The 12,898-nt window shown below is 45.0% G+C and overlaps 1 long non-coding RNA gene across 1 annotated transcript; it reads right to left on the reverse strand.

Moving 5' to 3' along the window:
• Nucleotides 1–837: 837 nt before the first annotated feature.
• Nucleotides 838–7,537, reverse strand: LOC123069770 (uncharacterized). The gene is made up of 4 exons (XR_006432953.1): nucleotides 6,824–7,537; nucleotides 5,942–6,013; nucleotides 1,834–4,694; nucleotides 838–1,051 (listed from the first exon to the last, which is right to left on the reverse strand). It is a non-coding gene; the product is annotated as an uncharacterized lncRNA (long non-coding RNA).
• Between the last annotated feature and the right edge of the window lie 5,361 nt (nucleotides 7,538–12,898).

Below are 12,898 nucleotides of genomic sequence, written 5' to 3' on the forward strand. Positions count from 1 at the left end.
TTTCATAATATGAATATGTTTAGTTTGAAAATATGGCCACCATGATGAGAGAGTAAAGTTGGCATGGTTGTATTTTTTTAGCAAGTTTGAAAACATGGTTCATGATGAGAAACCTGGCCATGCATATTGTCCTGCAAAAAAAGGGGGGGAAAGATAAGAAACCTTAGAAAAAAACATGTCTTTGTTATGCATATATGGAGATATAGGGATCAAGAGGTATTAGGATAGCCCATATGTTATTTAGCCCAGCTCACGTTGAGCGATGCCTGTGACCCGTGAGAAGCTGAATATGGAAGCAGCAGGGGCGGAGCCAGCGAAGACTTCCTTTCTTTCTCGGTTCCTCAGCTGGGTGATAGAGAAGTTTCATCAGCCGCCGACCGGTGCGATTTTGCGCCAACTGGCGCAAAGATCCGCTAAAACCATGTTGTCGATGAAAATAGTTGCATTTTGCGAAGACCTATTCGATATTTGTAGTAGAATGCTATACCGAAAATATGGTTATCGTGCTGATGATTCCAAGTTAGCAACATAAATAAATCCATAGTTTAGTTGATTTTGTTACGGGCAAGCACATATGAAACAAATTTAATCTCTTAGTTAGGGAAAACGGGGATCTGTTGCACCAAATGATGCGGAGGCACTCTAAATCCCTATGCACAAGGAAAAAATTATCCATGGTGCAATAACCTTTAATAAGAAACATGGTCCATTGTTGTCTACAATGAGATGTATATACACACATTTTAATTTGATAGCACAAAATATTTGCTACCATCTTCACGAAGAACCATTTAAAATCATGTACGCATTGAAAATATGAGCACTTTCCGATGACACTGTTTGAGCAAAACATACATAGGGTTTTGTTTAAAAATATATGTGTGTATAAAATCATGATTTCTTTGGCCATACACATAGTAGAATACAAATAAGCCAGGGGACTACATATCAAATCCCTTGCTCTTAAAACAAAACAATAAAATTTATCATTTCCTCTCTTCAGAGCATTCTCCTCCTCTCCTCGGGTGCGCCGTGTGGCTTCCAACGAATCCTGCACCACCACCACCAAAGCCAACGCAAGTGTTATTTAGATAGCAGAAAAACAATGTGCAATACAATTATATAGACATCTCTAGCAAAATATTGATTGCACATGTAGATGGAGACTAAAACGAAGAAGGCATTAAGAATCAAGACGGAGAAGATCTGGTCATAGTATCAGCCAGGAGTCTCAAATGAAGTACCAGTCATGACATAAAAACATACTGAGACTCCACCATGTGACTTCCACATAGAAGGTTCTCATATAGATGGACCAACGAGAAAAAATTACGACAGGTTAGACCAAAAAACAGGAAACATTTTCCTGTCAAAGGATCCACCTTGTGACTTCCACTTAGAAGGTTCTCATATAGATGGACCGACAAGACAAAATTACGACAGGTTAGACCAAAAAAAGGAAACATTTTCCTGTCAAAGATAATTCAAAATTAAAGAGAGGAAAATCACAGTCTCATTTTGCCAAAATTACTGTGTCGACATGATTGTTTTTTAGGCCCAAATTTGCTTGATTCTAAATAGATGACACGGTAAACTGACTATAAAAGTCGTCAGTTCATACCACAACCCAAGGACTAACAATGAACATCTCTCTATATGCAATATGATTTCAGAGTGAAATATACCATTATTTGCAATTGGACCAACCAAATGTGGTTTCAACTCCACATGAGAAAAACAATGTAGGAACTGAACATACATCCAAGCATACAAAACCAAAAATTCAAGCAAGAATTAGACAGGGCATCTAAGGCCACGATAGCATTCACTCACCCTGGTATCGGTGGAGCGAAATGTGTCAATGCCACGATAACATCCACATGTCCACCTTCAGGCCTCCCTGACTCCTCCTGCCGACCATGCGCCTCTGCCATGGCGTGTCCCCACATTCCCAGCCACGCCTTCTCAAGTACTCCCAAGAAGATAACGGCAATAACAGATTGTGCCAACATTATAAACTTAGTATTAGTAATTATTGGACATACATTTAACTTGCACATGAACTATGTAAAATGCAAAATTACTAATGCCAGCTTAATAAAATGACTCCGCAGTGTCGTACATGGCAAACCAAAGATCATACTTGGTATTATCTCAGGTAGCAACAAATAAGCTAAAAGAAGGGAAACTTAATTATGGTGCATTGTTGTCAACAATGAGATGTATACACACATTCTAATCTGATAGCACAAAATACTTGCTACCATGTTCGCACAGACCCATTTGAAATAATATACATGTACATAATACATTCTCCAGTGTACATTTACATAATGTCTCATAGTTTGGAAGAAAAGATATATGTCAATGGCGGTACATAAAACTAAAAATGAGTGTATTGGTCGCTAGGGAGTAAAAGGACCTATCATGAGTAATTGTATCCAGTATACAGAGAATATTTCTCTCTGTCAAATAACTCCAATGGGGCAGCCCGGTGCATGTAGCTCCCGCTTGCGCAGGGTCGGGGAAGGGTCCGACCACTTTGGGTCTATAGTACGCAGCCTTTCCCTACATTTCTGTAAGAGGCTGTTTCCAGGACTTGAACCCGTGACCTCATGGTCACAAGGCAGCAGCTTTACCACTGCGCCAAGGCTCCCCTTCGTCAAATAACTCCAATGAATCATAGTAAATTCAATACATTGTTTGGAAGAAAATATTGATAGAAGTCCATTGGGCGCTGAGGAATAAAATCGTTGGGGACTGAAAAATATATTGATTTTAGCAAAAAGCAATTCCTCCAAGTGAGAAACATTCAGTCCAAAACCACATCAAGACCAGCATACCTACAAAAAGAGAAAAGAGTCTGATCATTACAGTTGCTAGCAACCGAAACCTGGATCCTGCCCAGGTCATCAAATTAAACAATATGAATAGTTCAAATCGAAAGGTCATTTGTATCCAGCATAGTGTATTGCAATTATAACTTGAAGGGGTATGCTTGAACAAAACTGTATGCAGTCCCTCTCTCAGTGTTGACCTCCAGTCTGATGGTTATTTATGCAAAGACTACTGACGCTCTCAATTCCTGACTGGCACAAACCAGAGCATTGCTAACTGGCCAAATTAGTGAAAAGTGTTATGTGCTGATACCTTAAGGAAATGGGCCTTATTTGCCACTATCCTATTAAATTGTTCTCTGTCACCTCTGATATTTTCCAAATATTATTGTTACTTTGAAAGTAAGTTGTGATCCTTAAAAAATTCAGAGCCTTGATGTACAAAAGGCATCAGGTTTAGCCAGAGAGCACTCGAACAACTGTATACTGTTATCTACAACTTCCATAGTTACATTTCTTTCATGGCTCCGCATATAGGATACATCACGTCACATCCAATGAAATGGATGTGATTACTACTCCCTCCGTCCGAAAATACTTGTCGGAGGAATGGATGTATCTAGACGCAATTTAGTTGTAGATACATCCATTTTCATCCATTTTTCCGACAAGTGCGTCTAGATACATCCATTCCTCCGACAAGTATTTTCGGACGGAGGGAGTATAATATTATTTTGGAAACTCTAATCTGTAACATTGTGGCAATGATTTTCAACTTCAGAACCATGTTATCTGCACGTTAGCATGTAATCTACTAATACCAGGACAAAGTTCTACTTCGACTATACTTGATGCATAATGGTATTTGTCCTATCGGTCACTCGCATTACAAAAGGAGAACTTTCAATGGATAATATTAAGTCGATGACAAAACAGGAAGACATATTATACGAATAAAGCAAAATGAGTACTTCATTAAACAATAATTCTGGAACATATAGCTTTTCCGACTTAATAGAATTACCTCCAATGTGGTTTCGCTAATGGTGATATCTCAACTGGGTACTGGGTAGTCAAGAACAAATGTTCTAGGGAACTAAATGCACCTATAATTGTATGATATATTCGGCAACATGGTAATATTTCAAAACTATTGATGCCTGACACACATTAACTAAAAACCCAATTTCCCAAATGATGTACTTTTGATACCAAATATGTAGCTCCACAAACATTCATTGGCTAGCTGAAACAGTATAAATCTTTGAAACACTAACTGTTAAAACATTCCTCTCTAATACTGTATGTGATGTGAGGTTCTGCCCTATGCGCATCAAACGCCATAAATCACAAATATACACTGAAAGAAACATCACATGCTTCAGGCTATACACCGTTTCAACCATTATGTAGAGGACACTATCATAAAGAAACAAAACAGGGGCCACTCACCTGCTTCTTCTGCTACCTTGTATATGCAGATAAAAGCCTCCAATAATGAAAGAATTCCTAGTTTAGGGATATGATATCCAATTCGCTAGTAATATGTCAACCAAAAATATTAGTTACAAATATTATAATTTTAGCCGGCAGCAGCAATGGCCCACCAACTCAAACAGTTGCATGTAACAACATATTCTATATCAAAATATAGACTACAACATGTACATGTACATGTTAAGAGGCTAAAAAATATGGTATACAATAGATTCTCAGGTGGGTTTTCTTATCTGCCCTAGTTGATTTTCGGAAGGGAGGTGTTCTTATATGTCCCCATATCCATCACGATCTATACAAAGTGAAGGTTCCTCCGGTTTTCATTGTGGACAGGGGGTCAAGCGAGCATCCCACAGTCACCTTGCAACAAAAGGAATGCAAACATTAAAAACGGGAGACCAAGTTGTGACAAACCTCACAAGGCCATTGCTGCTGTCACAAGACCAAGTTGTGACTAAGCAATGGCCCACCAACTCCTTGTATGATTGATTAGTTGTTATCATCATACCATTTTTTTTATATGCTAAAAAAAAAAGGGCAACCTGGTGCATGTAGCTCCCGCTTGCGCAGGGTCCAGGGAAGGGTCCGACCACTTTGCGTACTATAGACCCAAAGTGGTCGGACCCTTCCCTGGACCCTGCGCAAGCGGGAGCTACATGCACCAGGTTGCCCTTTTTTTTAGCATATAAAAAAAAGGGCTCATTTATCATTTGCCAATTTCATGGTCAAGACAACCATTCTTTTCGGACAGGCATACACAATATACACTGAAAGGAGATATGATGACACAGTGGTAGGAGACACTGATAGTGACTCAACACGAAAAATAGTATGGAAGGAAATCCAACACAACTAAAGAACATTTTATGCTCAAAAAAACATTTGAGCCTGGCTCTGCAGCAGTTAAACGTAGTTCACTGATTTCACAACCAAGGAAATGTTTATACACTAACCACACTAATAAAATAAATAGAAAAGGAGACATGTAAGTACTCTCAAACAAGTATGGAACCCAAACTATATTGGTATGAGACGTGTGGGGCTCAATTGTACTGCAACTACTCAGAGCAGTATGGAACCTAAATTGTAATGGTATTAGATGAACAGTTTTTGAAAGAAATTGAGAACATTGCAGCCAAAAGAATAGGTAGTGTTGTGGACTACAAAAAAACATTCCAATAATTAAATTGGGTCAATTAAGCCGCCAACCTATTTACACGCAAGCACAAAATATAAGCAACATGAGGCAGAGCAAAATGCAACGTCCAGCCAAATCTGGGATATCAAGACAAACAATCAACCAAGGGCCATGATAGTATGTAGGAAATAAACTAATGTAGCATCTAGAAAGAAAAGGAACAAATCTCGACCAACAGAAAAAAGAAGCAACCTGGGACACTCAAGTAAGGGCCAAATTCTAGAATGAATAATTGAGAAACAGCAAAATCAAGGAATTAATCTCATCTGAAGCATGGGCCCTAGCAATGTTCAGAACATGATATCCTTTACCCTTATGGTTAATACGAAAGATTGTGTAAAATGAAGTATCAACATATGATCTGAAACAAGAAAATAGCAGATGCAATTGCTCGCAAGATTACACTCACCAACCCCACCGATGGCTTCTTGGACAATGCCAGATACCGATGCCTCCGTCAATCAAATCCCTAGGAATTTTCCTGCAGACAGCAACACACAAAAACAAATCTCAGAACACGGCACCACTCAGTAGAAATCCTAAAACTGCACTGGACAATTCCAGCAAAAAAGTCACACCCCACCGACCATCATTACCACATACTGTAAATTTTGCATTTTCAGTGTTACAACCGTTCATACATATATCTTCTACAGTGCAGTTTTCCAGAAATAGACCGAGTTAATCATTCTGTTCTACAAAAAGACCTAAATCGCTACTGCCGAGTATCCACGCTCGAACTAAAAACATAATCCCCATCTTTCCGTTAGCTTTGTGTTTGAGAAAGCACACAGACAGTCCAAACCATACCTGGACTCATATCACTCTGATAATTTCAGACAAGTTTTTGAACAAGCAATAGGAAACAACCATTTATTCTGGACCAAATTCGAGGAGTGGAACCCCCAAAATTCTCATTATTCAGGCTTTACATAATCTCACAACACGGTAACAACAGTAGCTTTCCTATATGTTGTTCCTGATCATCTGGTTTTCTAATGTTCAAGGCATATAACAACGACTCACTCTACACATGTTCACACGGAAATATGCATATCATATAACACCTATAATCAATACTCCCAGCACAGACACACAAAATCATACAAGAAACGAAACCAAAACACCGCATTCACCAAATAAGGAGATCTGAATATCGGGAGGGAGGCGGATGGTACCTCTAAAAGTCGAGGAACTCGAGCTTGCTCGAGTACATCATGGCTAAACGCATACAACACAGACGCAGCATGTAGTGCAGGAGGACCAGGGAGAGCAGGGATTCGGAGCATACCTTGCCGGGGACGAGATTCCTGGCGGCAAAAGTGGAGCTGACTCGCGGCGGCGACGGAGGTGACTCGAGGCGGCGGCCATGGAGACTCCACGCGGCGGCAAGCAAATCCAGGTGACAGCGGCGGCAAGGTCATCGGGTGCCCTCAATCCAATCCGCTGCCCTGCTCTTGTCTGAGCTCCATTGCGGCGTATCCCCGACGTGTTGACGGCGTCCCTGACGGTGCGTCAATGGCGCGGCGTTTGAGAGGAGGGAGCGGGGAGGAGACGAGGCGGAGGGGGTGCGGGCTCGAGGGTGGCGACGTGGGAGAGGAGGGGGCATAGAGGAGACAAGGCGGAGGGGGCGCGGGCTTGACGAGGAGGCTTGGCGGCTAGGATTTTGACCCTTTTGCACGTTCCACAGGACGAGCGCGGCGAGCGGGCGGAAGGGATTAGCGACGAAGACCCGGCCGTCCATGCAGGAGGCCCCCTGTCCGAGGACGAGGGGCGCCAACGGGGAGGAGGAAGGAGGAGAAAGGATGCGGCGGCCGGCGGCTATCCGGACGAGCAGGAAGGAGGTAGGGCCTGCGGTGCCTATGGCGTCGAGCAAGGGAGGAAGGAGAGGTGTGGCGGCCAGGTTTGGGGCGGAGCGGGGGAGGAAGGTGAGGTGTGGTGGCTAGGGTTGGTGCGGGTGTGGGCTCTGGTGTGCCACGAGCATTGGGAGCGGAGCGCGTGCGGGGATTGGGATAAAGCCTTTTTCACGCGAGATCGATCAACCCAGCCAATAAATATGTGGCGCGAGCCCACCAGTAATTGGACAGCCAGAACAACCACGAGGTGAAATCAGGTTTGACAACAGGTAAAGATCCTTCAGCTCAGACACTCTAGATGATCAGATCCAACGGCCAAGGAAGTTTGCAATCGGGGGAGCCTCCTGGAGGTGGGTTGGCTAGCTTCTGTTTTGCTTTAAATGACGCCCTTCTGTTTTTTTTTAAATACTGCCAAGTCCCTGAAAACTTATAATATGTGTGCAGGGACGAAGCTCTAGTCTGGACGCTAGGGTCAATTGACCCCAATGCCATGGAGTATTGGAAGCTACTACGTCTATCAGAATTGCGTTTGACCCCAGCCCAAAAAATTAGTTGACCCCAGCCCAGCAGCTAATGTTCAATTATTCAATGTCTCAGCCCATAACATCCGTAAATTCTATTTCCTCCGTTTCAAATTACTCGTCGTGGCCTACAGCTCTACACAGCGCCAACACACAAGGCCCAATGCATAAGACGTGGATTAGGCTTACACACGTACACGTTGACATTTGGTCTGCAATTTCTATAGATGTATGTGAAGTCGTGAATAGCCGACACATGGAGTATTTAACCAAAAACTACCACATTTCATGAAAACGTGACAGGAAACTACCACTTTACATTTTTGTGCGAAAAACTACCACTTTTGTCCTAATCCGTGGCAAAAAACTACCAAGTCTCGAAAGCGGTCGCTTCGCTCGCGCTAAGCACCAAACTAACCAGCCGGTCCCACGTCTCAGGTGCCACGGTGGCCAACCGCCGCCCGCCGCGCGTTAACAGCGCATCCGCGGTCGGAAACGGCGTCGTCAGAGGATCAACATCAAATGGTCGGTCCCACGTTTTGGTGCATTGAACGCAAACTGACAGCCGCCGTTTCCGACCGCGGACGCACCGTTAACGCGCGGCGGGCGTCGGTTGGCCACCGTGACACTGGAAACGTGGGACCGGCTAGTCAGTTTGGTGCTTAGCGCGGGCGAAGCGACCGGTTTCGAACTTGGTAGTTTTTTGCCACGGATTAGGACAAAAGTGGTAGTTTTTCGCACAAAATTGTAAAGTGATAGTTTTCTGTCACGTTTCCGTGAAATGTGGTAGTTTTTGGTTAAATACTCCGACACATGCCTCTTGGTCTCTTGGCCATCGTCAGGTCGCCTTTCCGTCTCATCGCCTTCGCCTATTATTTTCCCCTTCCCAACTCTCCATCCCTAATCCCCAATTTTCAAGGGCGACAAACAACGGCGATCCCAAATCTTCGAGGGTGATGCCGGGCGGCCACCGCCGCGGAATAATCTTTAATCTCCCGAGTGTTGGTTGCCCACTTGGCACTTGCCCTCCTCGTCGGCAGTTCTCACACAGGACAAAATCACGCATCAAGACATTAATTTGAATGAACTTCCTTTTGATCCGGCCAATTGAAAAAGAATATCACAGTACACTAAGAATCCAAAGAAGCAAGATAAGATCAGAAGAATATATTTAACTTTTGGTTGAATACTTCCGTCGAATCTGTTAGATATTTGTTACATCAAGGTTTAGCTTTCCGTGGCAATGATGAATCAGAGAAATCAAAAAATAAGGGGAATTTTCAAGAGTTGGTACGAACATTAGCAAATCGGAATGAGGATGTGAGGAATGTAGTTCTTAAGAATGCTCCAAAAAATTACAAATGGGTGTCTCCAGATATTCAAAAGGACCTTGCAAATGGGTTCCTCTTTATGGACGAGACTTGCCTTCTCCCCCGTCGTGTGCCCATCCGTGTCCCGTCTACGTGGATTGATTTGATTGGAACAAAATAAGGCTCGGCTCCACCTCCTTAAAATAAGCGGGGGGGAGATGATTAGATTAGAAATAAAAAAGGAAAAAAGACAGTCGTAGGATTAAGTGGGAGCACGGATGGAAGCACGGGAAGGGAGCAGGCAAGCCGGATCCCCTCTTTATATTGCTCTCGGCGTGAGTCACGCCACAGCCTGTGCTGTAGTGGGCATTGCTTGACCCCAATGACCATTTTTTCTAGCTTCGTCCCTGTATGTGTGCATGTCTGACCTATCATAACTTTGTGTAGGTAGCTCCTTTTTGCGTGCATAATACGTTAAAATGTTCGTTGTGAGATGCTCTTCATTTTGTTCCACTGTGTCATGCATGTTTGAGTTCATCTTGATGCCCTAATCATTGTTGCAAGAGTGTTATATGATGTTAACCTGCTGAGACTGTTATAACTTGTTGTTTTGTCATTTTCGTTGCATTTTGTGCGTGCATCCTTTGAGCATGATGTCTACATGTTTTAGGAGCATATTCATGCCATATTTACAGTGGTGCAATTCATGTATTTTTCTGAATCTTGTAGTGAGTGCATCAAGCTCGTGAAGTAGGGTACTTGTTGTTACTGTTTTGCTAGGCTCAAACTGCTATATCATGTTGCTATGTTTGATTGATGCTACCATCAATTACATGTATAATATGGAGATGTTCACTAAGGATGTTTTGTTATACATGTTATTCTATATACATCCATGGCATTATTTGCATTTATAGGCTGTTGTAGCTTGTTGTAATCTTGCTCTAAACTTGCTAAATAATGTTGTTGTCAGCCTGTTAACATTAAGTTCACTTTTGCCATGTGTTTTGCTAGTGATCCATGCACCCTATGACCATGCTATTGCCATGTTTAGCTCCATAAATTTGTCTTCTTACTGTTGGTCACATTTTGATGCCATGTATTGCTCTGTGGTGAGTTATACAAGGTCACCAACATGCCTACTTATCGTTGTTTCTGTCATGTACTGTTATTTTCAGTGTCGGTAATCTGTCATATCACTTGCCATGTTTGCATGGATCCTACCATCTTTTATGGCCATCAGGTCAGATTTGGAAGCTTAAACTACACGGCCGATATCCGCGGGGACTTGATCTTCGACAGATTCGAGCCACGGCCGAGCGCGCCGCACTGTCACGATGGGCATGATCTAGCTCTGCCACCGGACAGTGCCCAGAGCGCCGCTCAGGTGTCCGCTCCGACCCTTAGCTCGGAGCCGACCACGCCAGTCGGGGACGGACGGTTGGACGCCGCCCCAGGAGCCACAATTTCTATGGTGATCGAGCTGAATACCGGCCTAGTCCTTGAGGCCCGTGACTCCAAGGTGTCGGACTCCGCTCCGGACTCCGGATCTTCCACACCCCTTCCGATCGAACCCAATTGGACTCCGATCATGGAGTTCAATGCCACGGACGTCTTTCAGCACTCGCCCTTTGGCGATATCCTGAATTCACTAAAGTCTCTCTCTTTGTCAGGAGAGCCCTGGCCGGACTGTGGTCAGCAAGGTTGGGATGCGGACGACGAAGAAATTCGAAACCCACCCACCACCCACTTCGTAGCCACTGTCGACAATCTAACCGACATGCTCGACTTCGACTCCGAAGACATCGACGGTATGGATGCCGATGAAGGAGACGACCAAGAACCAGCACCTATAGGGCACTGGAAAGCCACCTCGTCATATGACATATACATGGTGGACACCCCTAAAGCAGGGGATGGCGATGAAAAAACGGAGGACGACCCCTCCAAGAAGCAACCCAAGCACCGACATCAGCGGCGCCGCTCTAAATCCCGTCAAAACAAAAGCGGCGAGTCCGGCACTGGAGACAACAACACCCCGGACAGTGTCGAAGACAACCCCCTCCAGCAGGATTCAGCGCAGGAGGACGGAGCCAGCCCTCATGAGAGAGCGGCAGATAGGGAGGTCGAGGACGATAATTATATGCCTCCCTCCGAAGATGAGGCAAGCCTCGACGACGACGAATTCGTCGTGCCAGAGGATCCCGTCGAACAAGAGCGTTTCAAACGCAGGCTTATGGCCACGGCAAGCAGCCTCAAGAAAAAACAACAGCAGCTTAGAGCTGACCAAGACTTGCTAGCCGACAGATGGACTAAAGTCCTGGCGGCCGAAGAGTATAAACTCGAACGCCCCTCCAAGAGCTACCCAAAGCGCAGGCTGCTACCCCAACTAGAGGAGGAAGCAACTAAACCTACATCACCAGTGTACGATGCGCCCGATCGGCCACCCCGTGGCCGCGACAGAGAGGCCTTTCGGCCCTCAACTCAAGTCGCACCCCGACGCCGCTCCAAAAATACCAGAGCACGGGGAAACGCAACAGACCTACGAGACATATTGGAGGATAAGGCAAGGCAAACAAGATCGATCTACGGATCGCGTGGGCGCCCCACGTCACGTGACGATAATCGTCACGCCGGATATGATAAATACGGCCAGGCCGAACACAACAAACAAAGCTCATCCGAGCTACGTCGCGATATAGCCCAGTACAGGGGCGCCGCACACCCACTATGCTTCACAAACGAAGTAATGGATCATCAAATCCCCGAGGGTTTTAAACCCGTAAACATCGAATCATACGATGGCACAACAGATCCCGCGGTATGGATCGAGGATTATCTCCTTCATATCCACATGGCCCGTGGTGATGATCTACACGCCATCAAATACCTCCCGCTCAAGCTTAAAGGACCAGCTCGGCATTGGCTTAACAGCCTGCCAGCAGAGTCAATTAGTTGCTGGGAGGACCTGGAATCCGCATTACTTGACAACTTCCAGGGCACTTATGTGCGACCACCAGACGCCGATGACCTAAGCCACATAATCCAGCAGCCAGAGGAATCGGCCAGACAATTCTGGACACAGTTCCTAACCAAGAAAAATCAAATAGTCGACTGTCCGGACGCAGAGGCCCTTGCAGCCTTCAGGCACAATATCCGAGACGAATGGCTTGCCCGGCACCTAGGACAGGAAAAGCCGAAATCTATGGCAGCCCTCACGACACTCATGACCCGCTTTTGCGTGGGAGAAGACAGCTGGCTAGCTCGTAGCAATAACATAACCAAGAGCCCTGGCAATTCGGATACCAAGGACAACAATGGCAGGTCATGGCGACAATACTAAGGATACGACAATTAATGCCGGATTCAGAGGCTCTAAACCCGGTCAGCGGAAGAAGCCATTCAAAAGAAACCCTCCGGGCCCATCCAGTTTAGACCGGATACTCGATCGCTCATGCCAGATACACGGCACCCCCGAACAACCAGCCAACCACACCAACAGGGATTGTTGGGTGTTCAAGCAGGCAGGCAAGTTAAGTGCCGAAATCAGAGACAAGGGGCTGCATAGCGATGACGAGGAGGAGCCCCGGCGCCGAACAACAAAGGATAGAAGGGCTTCCCCCCACAAGTGCGGACAGTGAACATGATATACGTAACCCATATCCCCAAAAGGGAGCGG

This window comes from Triticum aestivum, chromosome 3B (genome assembly GCF_018294505.1).
Source record: "Triticum aestivum cultivar Chinese Spring chromosome 3B, IWGSC CS RefSeq v2.1, whole genome shotgun sequence".
Taxonomy (NCBI): Eukaryota; Viridiplantae; Streptophyta; class Magnoliopsida; order Poales; family Poaceae; genus Triticum; species Triticum aestivum.